Source organism: Quercus lobata, chromosome 5 (genome assembly GCF_001633185.2).
Source record: "Quercus lobata isolate SW786 chromosome 5, ValleyOak3.0 Primary Assembly, whole genome shotgun sequence".
Lineage (NCBI taxonomy): Eukaryota > Viridiplantae > Streptophyta > Magnoliopsida > Fagales > Fagaceae > Quercus > Quercus lobata.
The window spans coordinates 77573955-77587509 of record NC_044908.1 but is presented as its reverse complement, the minus strand read 5'-3'; positions in this window follow the sequence as shown (position 1 = coordinate 77587509).

Sequence of the window (13555 nt, the reverse complement as noted above, 5' to 3'; positions counted from 1 at the left end):
ACTCATTTTGAGCTCCTCAAATCGAGTGGTCAGCATTTGTAACTTGGTGTCTTTCACTTTCTTCGTGCCTTCATAGGTAGTTTCCAAAATCTCCCATGCTTCTTTGGCCACGGTAATATGAGAAATCCTGTGAAATTCATCTGGAGACACACCACAGAAAATAGCATTGAGTGCTTTACTGTTAGCATTAGATGCAGCAAGTGCTGCCTTATCCCATGTGGATTTTGCTACCTCTGGTTTGGTCCAACCAATCTCAACAGCATCCCAAACGGATTCATCAATAGAACACAGAAAAGCTCTCATTCGAACCTTCCAAAAAGCATAATTACTACCATTAAAATATGGAGGTGCATTTAGGGATTGAGACCTATCCATCTCAAAAGGGAGTCAAGGATCACACAATGGTAATGAAACCAATATCAGTGTACCCGCTCTGATACCAATTGAAAGTTCAAAAACGTGTATAAAACACCTTTGAACGTTTAGACCCCCAAATAACAACTTAATCAATTCAAGCAATATGTCAAACAACTAGTGTGCGGAAACTTAACATATGCTATCATATGAAATTGATTAAATACTATCTAAGTCATAACAAAATAAAATCCACAGCAAATAATTTAAAGGCAAAGATAGAGGAAGGAAGATGCAAACACAAAGACAACACGCGATATGTTATCGAAGAGGAAACCGAAGTCCTCGGCGAAAAACCTCTCCACCGCCCTCCAAGCAGTAATCAATCCACTAGAAAATATAGTTGGGATACAAGGACAGCAATAGACCCTCCAAGCCTAATCTACCCAGTGCACCTAAGCCCTCCAAGCTTCTTGCTCCAACGAGGTTGCGCCGAACCTTTTTCTTTTCTAGCTTTCCGGATTCCGCTACTAGACCATAGCATCAACCAATGAAGATTGGTTCCTTCCTAACTGCTTCCTAGAAATCCAAACAGCAGACTCACAATGATGATAATGGTGAGAACCTGGTTTGGTATAATGCCTCTCAAGGATTTAACAATGGAGAGGAAGAGAGTTGAGGAATTTGAAGAGATTCTAAGGTAGAGATTGTGGGTGAAACAATCTGGTTTTTCTTTAGGGTTTCTCTCTCAAAATTCTCTCTGGAAGCTCTCTTTCAATCGTGGGTAATAGGGGTATTTATACTGGAGTGGAGAGGAATGTGAAACGTCAGAATTCTACAAAACAGGGGTGGCTCGCGGCTTGACCTCGCAGCTTGACTAAGTCGCGAGATCCAGTCGCGAGATAACCGTATGGCCAGTTGTCCTGTTTTGTCCTGTAGTGCTCCAGCTAGCAGACTGTTCACCTTCCAGCATGCTTGGCACGTGAGGTTGCTTCTGGCGGCTTGAAGCCGCGAGTCACCCGCGAGACCCAGCCGCGACACTCTGTTTTATTGCACACTCTTGAGCAAACTTCACTCTATCTCACTCACTACCCTTACATCAAACCCACCTAAATACAAGGTTACTAAATGCTGAATTACAAGCAAATTTGGCACGGAATAAAGCCAATTAGATGGTTGAATAAATTCAACCTTACAAAATCCTTTCATATGCAACAAGCAAATATTATAACTTTTACTTCCACAAGACTTGCAACTATAAATGCATGAAGACAAAACTAAAACTTCCACTTTCACAACAATCTGATATCAGAATTTAAGTTGTGACAACATTTATGAGTTAAACCTAACATTTAAATCTAAAGAGAAATTATGAAATTCAGCATAATCTACTACAATTAGAAATTCATCATAAAAGTAAGAAGTTATCCCATTTTCACCTAGTCATGATGATGTCGTAGAAGCTACAAGAAAACAAACACGTTGTTTCTAAATAGAAAAAAGGAAAACTAAACACATTAGCTTCTGATTGAAAACCTCGAATCCATAAGGAGTTAGCTAAATCTACAAGGTGAAAGGGTTTTGGAGTCTACTAGAGAGAAATAGACAAAGACTATATGTTTTATAAATCTATAAAACAAAACTGCCCTGAAGGCTACAATATGTTCAAAAATTAAAAAGAAACCCTATGTTGGCTAGGAAAACGCATAGAAACTCTAATTCGCACTAATCATGTAATTAGATGGCAAAATAATAATTTTTTTCAAAAATAGAAAATTTTAGATAATTATGAAAATTGAAAATACTTTCTCTAAGAGACGTCCCAAAACAGATGTGACCTTATTCTAACTTTTAAACTAAAAGTTATTAAGGAAAAAAAATATTACTAAATATAGGAAAAACACTATTTTCGGGGCCTTAATAAAAGAATTTGCCTAAATTTTGGTGACCCTTAAGGGATTTTGAGTCTAAATTTGAATGTTATTTCCCTTCAACCGGCTTTCATGCAATTTCGACATCATCACCCAGATAGCCTCTACTCTACTAGCAGCTCCATTGATCTTGCACCATGACTTCTGGTGCCCTTGTTGCTCTACGAAGGCTTGTGTTGTCTATTCTACATCACATAAGTAGTTTCCCTACTTATTCATAAGAGAAATGCTATGTCCACAACATTTTCATAACACTTGTACAAAAAATCTTAAGTGGTATGTTGTTATTAATTGTTATGAGTGGGCAAAAAAGTAATTTAAATTGTAGATTCAAATTAGAACTAATTACAACTTACCACCTATGATTTGTAGTGAAAATATTGTGGATGTATTACTTCTCTATTTTTTATGGTTGTCTACAGTGACAAGTGATTCCTATCTAGACCTTTTCCTTGTAATGCAGAACCAACCAATCGTTAGGCATCAACCTTGTTAGACATATTGTGGCCCAAGTGGTCTAAATCAATTGTAGTTGTCATGTACTTGTAAAACAAGCAACTGAACCTTGGGTTAGTCTAGAGTTAGTCAAGTATTCTATAGTATATGAATCTGAAAGCTTGAAAATGTGTTGAAAACACAAGAGCTTGTTTAGACCCTCAATTTTAATTACGGCTAGATTGCTTTTACTCTAACTTATCTAAGTGTGGAAACAAGAGTACATGAAGCGCAATAAACCGATACTACTCTAGTGCATAAACATGAACAACAAACATTAAAAGTAAAGTACAAGAGTAAGGGAAGAGAGAATGCAAATACAAGATAACATGCCGATGTGTTATCAAAGAGGAAACAAAAGAATCTCGGAGAAAAACCTCTCTACCGCCCTCCAAGCGGTAATCGATGCACTAGACAATCAGTTGGGATACATGGGTTAGCAAGAGACCCTCCAAGCCTAATCTACCCACTATACCTAAGCCTTCCAAGCTCCTACTCCAATAAGGCTTCTTGGAACCGTGTCTTGTCTAGCTCTCCGGATCCCGCAACAAGCTCCATGTTACATCTGCCATCCTTGGCTTCTTCCAATGCTTCCCAGCAACTCCAAAAACACTCACTACACTTTGAAAAGGTGTGTGTTATGTTTGGGTACAAATCTCCTCTCAAGGTATGACAATGGGAGAGGGATGGAGAAGAGGCTACAATGATTTCTCACTAAGGATGAGTAGCTCTCTCTCAAAAAGATGGGTGTGTGTGTTGTAGAAAACCTATCTAGGGTTTTTCTCTCTGAATAGCCTCACTTACATTTGTGGGTAATGAGGGTATATATAGTATGGGTGAAGGGTAAGGAATTCGCACATAAAAATCTTCCAGGCAGAATGTTTCGCAATTGTCTCGTGGGAAGGCCTTACCTGTGAGACACTCGCGAAAACGACAGCTTGGCACGACTCTTCAGCTTTCAGTCATGTTGATGCAAATTGGTTAAGGGAGAATGTTTTAGATTCTGCTTCTACACACCTACGCTGCATTACATGTGCTCCTCACATGCTCTTTCACGGCTTAGCTTCTCGCAAGCTTCTCGTGAAATCCACTGATTCTTCATTTAAGCTTGAGTCTTCACCAACTTAATACTAAACCCAATACAATAAAATCCCACAAAATACAATGAACAAAATTAGAGCAATTACAACACTTTTTGTCATGGAATAAAGCTAACATAAAACATAGTTGTAAATCACAACTTTACAGAATCTTACGTTAGGTTCATTGCAACAAAAGTGTTTGATATCAATATGTAGCTGTCAAGTGCTTCTTTAAACCAATTGTCTCACAACAAATCAACAATTTTTTTTTTTTTTTGGTTATTTCTTGAAAAGTAATTATACAGAGTTTTCCATAATCAATTAATATTAATAATATTTAAAAATTATCCACTTCAAAAATAATCAATTAATATTAATAATATTTCTTTTAGTTTATCTTTATATATTAAGAGGATTCAGAAAGTTAGTTATGATTTCAGAAAATTTCAAAAATACCCCTCATATAATTAGATAGTTCTTATTCTTAAAAAAGAAAAATGAGGTTAAAACAGAAAAATGAGGTTAAAATTAATCAGTGAAATACCATTCTAATGTTTACAACGTAACATAAAAATTTAATCGGTGAGATAATGCTAATGCTTTTCACAAAAAAAAACCCTAAACATATTTATAGACATTTAAATCTTGGATATATATACATAAAAAATTATTATGATTTTGGGTAAATATTAGTTTAAATTTTTTTTTCAAACTTCACTACCTATAACATATTAGGTTCCACTTTATACAATAGAGTAAAGTTGAACAAAAAACAATTGTAGGTTTTAAATAGATCTCTTTCCCCCCTATCAATTATTATTTAAAAACAAAATTCTAAACATATATGTAAATATAACGAGTAGTGAAAACTTTGAAACAAATTTTGTTTTCAATGTATAATAAAACCTGTTAGGTTCTAAATGTTTAGAACAATTGGCAAATCGTGAACATAAACTTGTCTAGATATAAATCTTAGAGTCTATAGGTTTTATTAGACAATGCTCAAGGTGATTCAAGTCAAGATTCAAGAACATACAAGCTGCAGAAAGAAGATTTCATAATCTGTCTAGCTTGACCGATCGAAAGACAGGCTCGACCGATCGAAAGTCGTATCTGCAGAATTTTAATTAAGCCCAAACAGCAGTCCAAGCCCATTTAGGATTAGGGTTTCTAATCTACTTCTCCCAGTATATAAAGGAAACCCTAAGCACGTTTTTATGTGGCTTTTCAGAGAGAAAAGAGTGTGCCTTTTTTGTATTTAGGATTTTGTTCCTAAAAAGCTCTCTTATGTCTTCTACCGGTATTATTCCTTAAAAAATCTCAAGATCCGGTATTGTAGAAGTTGCTGCCTTCTCCTGTCATCAAAGGTGTTGATGATCTAAACCTTCAAGGGTGGTCTTGGAGTCACAAACAGGAGAGTTTGTGTTGCTAAACCTTTGAGTGGGATCTCAAAGTCACAAACGGGGGTGTTTGTGTTTTGCAAAGGCCAAAGAAAGAAGGAGTTCGTGGATTCGAAACTTGCACGTGGTCGTGTCAATAAGTTCTACTGGTTGGTAGCAATAAGAAGTCGAGCGCGGGGGCTTGTAAGTCTTGTTGTATGAACTTCGATTCTTTCTAGTGGATTTGCTTTTTACCTTGAGAATAGCTAGGTTAAATCCTTCCCAGGTTTTTTACCGGTTTGGTTTTCCTGGGTGATCATATCATTGTCTTATTTATTTTCCGCTGCTATGCATGATATGATTGTTTGATTGTGATAACCTAGACTTGGAATTTGGACTAAGTAACAACTTGGCTAATTAATTAGGTTAATCCAATTGTGTTTTAAGGGGTCTAAAAACCAACAAAACCACTAGACATATATCCATATTAATCTTAAATATACCTATAAATATATATATATATATATTTTTTTTTTTTTTTCTTTTAGTTTATTTAATTGATTTTTTATATTATTTTTTTAGGGTGGAAAAAAAGAAGCTTCTAAAAATTTTCTCTTCTAAAAAACAATTACTAATTTTCATTTCTATATTTAGAGTGATTTTGCCACAATGAATGAAGGTTGATTGGTCATGGGATGTGATTCCGGTACATATTCATGAAGTGGGTAATAAAAGTATTATAACATAGGTAATCTCTCAACAATTCTTTGTGGAATATTAATTCTCACATCTATTATTTTTTCACATATGTTTTTACGTATTAAAATGTGAAAATAATATTTAGGCTTCCTTTTATATATATATATATATATAAAAATAAGATTCGTCTTTGATAGTTTTTAGACCCTTTAAACAATTGATTTAACCTAGGTAATTAACCAAGTTGTTACTTAGTCCAATTAAACAAGTCTAGGTTATCACAATATCAAAGATCAAATCATGCAAAGCAGCGGAAAATAAATAACACAAGATATGGTCACCCAGGAAACCAAATCGGTAAAAACCTGGGGATGATTTGACCTAGCTATCCTCAAGGTAAACTTGAATTCACTATCTTGAAAGAATTGAAGTTCATAAAATAAGACTTACAAGCCCCCATGCTCGACTTCTTATTACTACCAACTAGTAGAACTTACTAACACGACCACGTGCAAGCTCCGCATCCATGGACTCTTTCTTTCTTGGATTCACCACCAGATACAAGCACACCCGCTTGTGTTTTCTTTAAGTTTCAATGGCAGCAACTGAATTGATCATCAAGACGTAGATAAATCTTCTCCTTAAAAAACCTAAGTTTGTGTAAAGGAAAACTCCTCTAGATCTCACAAAAGATTTACACAAACCACAATATGAGCAACACTAAAACGTGGCTAGGGTTTGCCTTTTATACTTAGGACAAATAAGAAACTCTAAAAATGTTTTAAAACAACTAGGGCTGAGTTGGAAAATTCTACAGAAAAACATTCCGTCTGAGCTTCGATCGATCAAGCCTATCTTTTGATCGATCGAGCCAGGCCGAAAAGCACAATGCTTTCCTGCTTTAGCTCGATTCCAACTTTACATAAAAGCACAACTTTAAACTAGACTAAAATACTTCTAAACACATTGTTTTGATCTTGGTTTGCCAACAATACAAATTAGAGTTCTAAATACATAAAATCCTAAGACTTTAGAACCTAACAAACTCCCCCTTTAGCAATCCATGACAAAACACAACTAGAAGCTCAAAGTTTACAAAATAAAAAGCCCTTTACAAAATAATGCTCATAAAACAAATTCAATCCTAATTACTATCCATCAGTTGCAAGTGTAGACAACAGTTCAATTGAATCAACCTGTATATTTCCTGAAACACAAAACAAAATGCATAACCGCAGGTGTGGAAACAATACAAGTAAAAAAAATAACTTCTTGATTTCAAACAACACAAATAAAGGCATATATCAATGAATCTCATAAATATAAATCAATAAGCAGTTTGAAACAAGAAACATATAAAGTACCAACAAAACATAAAACTCCCCCTAACATGAATATCCCATCAAAAACATGTGGCAAGAGCTAAAAAAGTAAAGTACAAAGTGAAGCACCTAGATACAATCTAAACTCCACAAGCTCTAACCAAAATAAAAAAACATATACTCCCCCTGAAAGCAAAAACTCTACAAAGTACCCCCCCTTTTTGTGACGAAATGCCAAAGGGCAAACAGAATCCATCATCAAAAGGGAGGTGGTCTAAACTGCACCAACTCTGCATGCAAGGTACGGATCTCATCGAGCATGTCCACCAAAATCTGTCCATAAGTCGATTGAACGGTCAAGACATGATCCAACGTGCGACAAATATCTGAATCATCCAAAGCAGTCGGTGGAGGAACATTATCATTAGTAGCAGCACCTGATGTCTCAGCAGCATCAACACCTGTAGAAGAGGGAGGAGGGGGAACAACACTAGATGACGCACCTCTAGGATGAGAAGGAGCAACTCTCAAGTGAACAGCCTTCTGACGAAGAAAAGTGGCACCTATGGGAGCAACAACATAAACAGGTTCACCAGACAGAAACCCATCTTGACCTAAAAAGATCAAAATCCTATGAATGAAAATAGGATGAATCAACGCATGCCCTACGGCAGAACTCCTATGAACCTCGTTCAAAGAACGAAGGAACAAGCGAGGAAAACTGATAGACGCTCCAGAAACAAAGGCATACAAAAACACACATCGCTCTAAAGGGATGGTGTGGAAGTGAGAAATAGGCCACAATGAATGACATGCTATCCTAAAGAAAAGATAGACAGTCTCGGTAAGTTGAGCGGACGTGATCCGAGGATCAAAACCCCATTGGATAGATAACCTAGTGATGTATGACATGACTACATCTAATGAGGGTGACTCATCATAGGGATAGTCAGGCTTCCGAACAACCAGAACCCCAAGAGCCTCAGCCACTACCCGAGGGGTAATGGTGAACTCAACACCTCGTATCCAACTCCTAACAAGGGTGTTGGAATAATAGACGTGGCAAGAGAGGTTCGAGATGAACTCTCTAATCAGGGCGGTCGGGGGTGGATGATCTATTTCTAAGAGAGGCAACCAACCTCTAGACTCAAAATTGGCCCTAATGGCCGGATCAAACTCATCTAAGACAACAGCTTGCTCAGCCCAAATCTTACGCTTACGGTTCAAATTTTCAAAGGCCTCTCTGCACTTATCATTTCTAAACTCCTCAACCCTAAAGGGAGACACAGAGGAAGTGAAAGGGGTCCTATTGGCTCTAGTTTTCCTAGGCATGGTGTTAAGATAAGGACCAAAACACAGAGCAAAAGAACAAAACACAAAACCAAGGGTAGACTGCAAGTTAGCACAAAAAAGTATAGAATCAAAATCTATATGATGCATGAACAAATTAAATGGTATGATGCATGTTCTAATGCAGTGCAATTAAGTCCAAAAGGTTCAAATTCACAAAATTGGCTTGAACATTGAGGTATTAACACAAAAACCCCAAAATTTGGAAAACCACTTGATCAATTTGAAAAATATTGACGAATTGATCATCACATATGATAGAATTCAAAAAATAATGACCAAATACATCAATTTGACAAGCCAGTTTCATCAATTTAACCCAATTAGACAAAATCCCCAATTCGGAACAATTTCAAACCCTAGAAATTCCAATTTTTCAAAAACCACAAAATTGATCAAATTAAACTACAAGAATCATCATTATAGCATCCTAGAACAAAAAATCCATTGATCAATTTCACCAAAACAGGTTTGAATCATCAAAAACCCCAATATATAGAAAGTGCCGAAAATACCCACAACAATGCATGAAAAACAAGAAATAAAATGCAAAAGGAAGAGCAAAAGAGATTTACCGGCCTTCAAGGACAAAAACCTTGCAGAAAACTTGGAGGAAAACGACAAAAAATCGATGGTGGAGCCTTAGCCAACTCGGAGAGAGAGAAAAGTTGAAAAACTTTTTGAAAAAGTCCTTTTGAAAAAGACAATCTGATCTTTTAAAAAACATGTTTCACGAGTTTCGATCGATCGAAAAACAGCCTCGATCAATCGAAAAAGACAGAGACTCTATTTAAACAATATGAAACAAGTTCGATTGATCGAAAATCAGTTTCGATCGATCGAAACAGACAGAGACTCTCTCAAGCGTATTTAGAAATTTTCGATCGATCGAAAAATAGAATGGATCGATCGAAATGGACAGAGGCTCACCAAATTTGAGAAAAAAACACGATTTTGAAAAGACATTTAGAATCAACTCAAAGCATTGAAATTTAAGAACAATAATGCATGAGAATGAGATGATATGATTTTCAAAAAAAAAGAATATTAAGCCCAAATTCCCCAAAAACAAAAATTTTGCATTCTCCATAAATTTTCAAGCAACAAATTAATTTTACACAAAATTCAAGGTATTTGCAAAACTTGGTTGGTCAGACCATAAACACACACAATAACATGTACAAAATTTAGCAAAGAGTAACTTGTATAGTGTGTGCAACTAGCAAAACTTGAGATACATGTGAGGTTGGTCAGACCATAAACACACACAATAACATGTACAAAGTTTAGCAAAGAGTAACTTGTGTAGTGTGTGCAACTATTAAAAACTTGAGATACATGTGAGGTGATATGTGAATAGTAATCAATCACAAAGTCTACAAAATTCATCACAAAGAATTTAAAAGAGACTATCACCTAAAGAGTTATAACATATAACTCCCACATCTCCTAGATCATAAGCTTGCAATCATCTAAGTTTCTTGTATTTATGCCTCATAATATACATACCAATTTTAAGTCATGTGAGTTTGGCATCAAGCCTAATAGTACACACCAATTTTATGTATTAAGCAATTTTAAATTGAGGTTTCACCTTATGTTCTTTTTGTGCATGTGCTACACTTTCTTGAGCACAAAATCTTATGATATGCACTAAGGTGTTCATAATTGGTTAGTGAACAGTGGTGAGATGGTTATTTATACCTTTCTCTAAAAGTTCAAGTCAAACATTTAAAAACATGTGACTTCAAGATTAAGACAGAATAATCAAAAACCTTAAACATCTTTCCCACACAACGTGCACTACAAAACTTCAACTAGTAAAGTGCAATAAGTAAGCTCATCAAAGCTAAACAATGTATAAAAGACATGTTATGTGAAAATAAATTGACCAACCTTGTTCTCAAAAAAAAACCAAGAAGAATAGTACAAAACAAAATTTGCTTCCTCTTTCTCCTTTTTATTTTTTTTTTATTTTTTTATTATATAAAAAACACCTAGAATGAAATGCATGAATGTTATGCAATGCAAATCCTAGAAACAAAAGGGAACAAAAACAAAACAAAAGAACAATGGTCACAAAGGGTAGAGCAATGAAGCACAAGGACCAAGAAGACAAAGACAGATCAGGGACAGAATCACACCAATCACTTGACGAAGAGTCTCGAACTTACTTCTATCAAGATGTTTGGTGAAAATGTCAGCATTCTGACGTTCAGTAGGAATATACTTAAGATACACAATCTTTCTTTCAACAAGATCTCTAATGAAGTGATACCTAATCTCTATGTGCTTAGTCTTAGAATGTTGAACAGGGTTTTTAGATATGTCAATAGCACTAGATTTATCACAGTAAACCACCATGGTATCTTGGGATATCCCATAATCAGTTAAAACCTTTTTCATCCAAAGAAGTTGTGAGCAACAACTTCTAGTAGTAATATATTCTGCCTCGGCAATAGACAAGGACACAAAATTTTTCTTTTTACTCATCCAAGCAACAAGATTAGCACCAACATAAAAACTCCCACCAGTGGTGCTTTTTCTATCATCAATATTACCAGCTCAATCAGAATCAGAAAAACCAGCAAGAGACAGATTAGACTCTTTACTATAAAATAATCCATAATCACAAGTTCCAGCAACATATTTAATTATTCTTTTGACAGCATTTAAGTGTGAAACTTTAGGATTAGATTGAAATCTAGAACAAACACCAACACTAAATGCAATATCAGGCCGACTAGCAGTCAAATATAAAAGACATCCAATCACACTTCTGTATAATGTAACATCAACAGACTCACCTGAAGGATCATTTGTTAATTTTGCATTGGCGGCCATTTGTATTCTGGCATGGGCAGCATTGTCTAGTCCAAATCTTTTGACTAGATTCTTTACATATTTTGCTTGGTTGATGTAGATCCCTGAATCCATTTGCTTCACCTGTAATCCCAAGAAATAAGTTAGTTCACCAACCATACTCATTTCAAACATCACCTTCATTTCATCTGTAAAAGAATGGGCAAGAGAGTCATTAGTAGCACTAAAAACAATATCATCTACATAAATTTGAGCTACAACAAAACTGTTCTTATCATTTCTTATGAAGAGAGTAGTGTCTGCAAATCCCCTTTTGAAGCCATGCTCAGTGAGATATGCAGTCAATCTATCATACCAAGCCTGTGGAGCTTGTTTCAAACCATACAATGCTCTTTTTAACTTATACACATCATCCGGTCTGTGAGGGTCAACAAATCCTTTAGATTGTTCAACATATACTTCTTCTTGCAGCATTCCATTCAAGAAAACGCTTTTGACATCCATTTGATATAGCTTGAAGTTTAGACGACTAGCTATAGCCAACAATATCCTAATGGATTCTAGTCTTACCACCGGAGCAAAGGTCTCATCAAAGTCAATCCCTTCTACTTGTGTGTAGCCTTGAACAACAAGTATTGATTTATTTTTTATGGCAGTGCCATGTTCATCTGACTTGTTCTTAAAGATCCATTTAGTTCCAATTACATTTACACCCTTTGGTCTAGGAACTAATTCCCACACATCATTCCAAACAAATTGATGAAGTTCTTCATGCATAGAGTTTACCCAATCAGCATCTTGAAGTGCCTCATCTACCTTTTTCGATTCGAATCAGGACAGATAGCATAAGTGTGTAATTACACTTAAGACTTTTGACCTTAGTCTCATGTTGTCATTCAGACTTCCCAATATATTTGAGGAGGGATGATTAAACCTTACTCTAGAGGAAGGACCTTTAACTAGAGATGTGGATGCACCTTTCTGTTTTGATGAAGGACTAAACTCATGTTGAACCTGTTGAGTCTCATGAACTAAAGTGGATGGTTCAGGACTTGATGGCATAGAAATTGCATCATTCAATACCATTAGCTCCTCATCACTATGTTTCCCAACATAATCAACAGGAAGAGAGTCATTAACCTCCATAGGCTTATCTTGAACCTGAGTAGTACTTTCTGAATGTGCTTCTGGACATACTTCATCATTGATCACAACATTTGACTATTCCATGACAGTTTTGGTTCTCAGATTGTACACTCTATACGCTCTACTAGTAGAGGAGTACCCTAGAAAATATCCCTTGTTACTTTTTGCATCAAATTTCTCTAGGTGCTTTCTATCACATAGAATGTAACAATCATTGCCAAATATCCTGAAATACTTAACGACTGGCTTTTTCCCTCTCCAGAGTTCATAAGGAGTCTTCTTGGAATCAGGTCTGAAATACACCCGGTTGAGTGTATGGCAAGCAGTGTTAACTGCTTCTCCTCAGAAAGATTTTGGTAATTTTTTATTATGCAACATGACACGTGCCATCTCTTGGACCACCCTATTTTTCCGTTCAACTATTCCATTTTGTTGCGGTGTCTTCGGTGATGAGAATTCTTGATGTGTGCCTTGTTCATTACAGAAGGTAGCTAGCTTGGTATTCTCAAATTCTCTTCCATGGTCACTTCTGATTCTGGCTACCATAGTATCTTTTTCAACTTGCAATTTCTTACACAGATGTATCATCTTCTCAGGAGCCTCAGATTTATCTTTCAAAAGCACAATTCAAGTATCTCTGGTAAAGTCATCCACAACCACTAGAATATACTTCTTTCCTCCTAAACTCTGAACTCGAGCAGGACCCATAAGATCAATGTGCAGTAACTCCAGAGGTCTTAAAGTTTGAACACTAGCCACAAACGGATGTTTAGATTTTATCTGTTTACCTATCTGACATGGTCCACATATGCACTTATCTATCTTCTCAAACTTAGGTAAACCAACAACAGCATCACATTTGGAAATCTTTTCTAACTACTTATGACTTGCATTCCCTAGCCGTTGATGCCACAAATCAACTTGATCAATCTTTGCACTAAAACACTTGTTTCTTATGCTTGGTGTCAATCCAT